Below are 2,659 nucleotides of genomic sequence, written 5' to 3' on the forward strand. Positions count from 1 at the left end.
TATTGCCCACCATTACAGGGGTTCAATCTTACATCAGACAACCCACTGTAGATGCCAATAATTTTGAGATAAAACCTGCCATTTTGCAAATGGTTCAATCCACTGTTCAATTTGGGGGACTACCAACTGAAGACCCAAACATGCATCTTGCTAACTTCGTTGAGCTCTGTTAGACATTCAAGATGAATCGAGTTAGTGCAATCAGACTCAGATTTTTCCATTTATTCTGAGGGAGGGAGCCAAGAGTTGGCTGGGGTCTTTTCCACCTAACTCAATCAATACATGGAATGATCTTGCACTGGAGTTTCTCTCCAAGTTCTTTCCTCTAGCCAAGGTAGCTAAGCTGAGGGGGAAGATCAACAATTTCTACCAGCATAATAATTAATCTTTATATGAGGCGTGGGAGAGATTTAAAGACCTGATAAGGAAGTGCCTGCATCATGGGATAGAGAGATGGATGTTAGTCCACAACTTATATAATGGGTTGTGTGGTACCACTCACACACTCATTGATGCAGTAGTTGGTGGCCATTTATGAGGAAGAGCGCCAATGAGGCGTATGTAGAGTCTCAGAAATTTACTTAGCTAGTTAGATAGTAGTAGTAGTAGTAGTAGTAGTAGTAGTAGTCGTAGTAGTAGTAGCTAGTAGTAGTTATAGTATGATAGTTACTGTGAATTTTGGTTCAAGCCGGGACTTAGTTGAACACTCGTAGCAACAATTATAGATTTTATAAGTTTAACCTATAGTTTAAGAATATTAATTATAACATAAGGTTTGATTAATATAGCTAATTATAAAGAAGTTATTTATTATACTATAAGGTTTAGAAAGAATTAATAAGATCATGACACTTGTTGTGTGCATGTTTATTTAAGGATTTAATTATAGTTTAAATAAAAGAAAGTTCAAGAAAGCTCTAGAATCTTCCAAGACCACTAGGAGCATGACATTTGTCACAATCTTGTTTATTTGTGGATTAGGTTGTTATTTAGATAATTAAATAGATTTTCCGTAACTTTAGAGTACTATAACTTCCGACCTATTTTTGACCTAGTTATGTTATGAATTTCGAAAAATATTATTTCCATAAAGTTGTAGATAATTGAATTAGCTTTCTAACGGTATAAAGATGGTCTACATCAGAATTCTACAGGTCAAGTTATTTTGATTTTACTACAGGTGAGTTTAGAGTTACGAGATTTAGGAAGTTAGAAGTTAGGATTCTATTTTATTTAAATTTAAATTTGGATTATAGTTAGAATGAAATTAAGTATTTTTTTAAATAAAAGAAAGATCTAGAAACTATAGAACCTTCCAGAACCATGAAGAGCATGACACTTGTCATAATCATGTTTTTTTAAGGATTTAATTATAAAAGAAAGTTCTAGAAACTCTAGAATCTTCCAACCCACTAAGAGCATGACACTTGTCATAATCATGTTTAATTAAGGATTTAAGTATTTTTTTTAATAGGATAGTTTCACTCCTCAAACTCTATAAATAGGACCTAGTGCTCAGCCATTTTCTTCATTCTTCAAGCTATGTTCAGAGCCTTCAAGCTGCTAGGATTTCTATAGAGTGATACACTTGGGTTTTGGGGAATGAAAGCTTTATCATCTTAAGCTTTATAAACACTTGCGTAGTGGGATAAAGTGTGTTTTCGATATTGAAGTTTAGGTCGGTTCTAGTTCATCCAAGGTAATATTATTCATAAGTTCTATTCTTTTTTATTGCTTAGTTTTCCTTAAGTTTCTTTCAGATCCTAACTTCTGTTTATGGTTTTGTGGTTAGGTGTTTAAGTTCTTAAACATTAAGGTTCTCGTGTTCCAAATCTCGTCCTGGTTCTCAAATATCCTGGTGTTGGTAAGGAAAATAGGATAAGGTTTATATGCTTATATGTTATGATATGCTTATGTTATAATATGTTATGTATTATGATATATGATTATGTCTTGTAGTCCTTGGGGCTCATTGTTGCTTAGCTAGCAAACCTCAATGTATTTTGAGGCTTATAGTTGTTGGCTAGCAAACCCCAAATGTTTTTATGTTGCTTAGGGGCTTATAGTTGCTTAGCTAGCAAACCTCAATGTATTTTGAGGCTTATAGTTGTTAGCTAGCAAATCCCAAATGTTTACCATGATCATGGGTTAGAGCTGTAATAGATGTTTTATAGTCATATGTTTTATAGTATATGATTTTGATTTAATCTTATGTTTCTGTGAATGTTGTATGTGCTAGTAGATTTTCCTTGCTGGGCATTAGGCTCATTCCTTTATTTTTATGTATGCAGGAAAATAGTTATGGCGGCGGAAGGATTCTTGGCAGCTTGGTTTGTGTATTAAGGATGAAGGGATTCGATGGACTGCGTGAACGATTCGAGGACGGCGTTATTTTTAGTCTTTTTTATTATGTTTTTATGTATTTTTCGCATTTAGTTTTGAACAATTTCATTTAAGTTTAAAGTTATGTTTTATTTTTTTTTTAAACAATGGGATCCCATACCCCGCACTTATGTATTTCAACTTTTACTTTAGAGTTTTTAATAATGTTGTGAATATTTCTTATGTATGGTTTCTCTTCAAAGTAGTAGTTATGTCTAGTAGTTTAAATTGTCCAAGGTCTTAGAAATAGTTGGGTCATTACAGTTGGTATTAGAGA

At 33.2% G+C, this 2,659-nt stretch overlaps 1 non-coding gene across 1 annotated transcript; it reads right to left on the bottom strand.

The window, feature by feature from the left end:
• Positions 1-340: 340 nt before the first annotated feature.
• On the bottom strand, positions 341-447 carry LOC133820748 (small nucleolar RNA R71). The gene has a single exon (XR_009887148.1). It is a non-coding gene; the product is annotated as a small nucleolar RNA R71 (small nucleolar RNA).
• Positions 448-2,659: the final 2,212 nt, after the last annotated feature.

Source organism: Humulus lupulus, chromosome 2 (assembly GCF_963169125.1).
Source record: "Humulus lupulus chromosome 2, drHumLupu1.1, whole genome shotgun sequence".
NCBI lineage: Eukaryota > Viridiplantae > Streptophyta > Magnoliopsida > Rosales > Cannabaceae > Humulus > Humulus lupulus.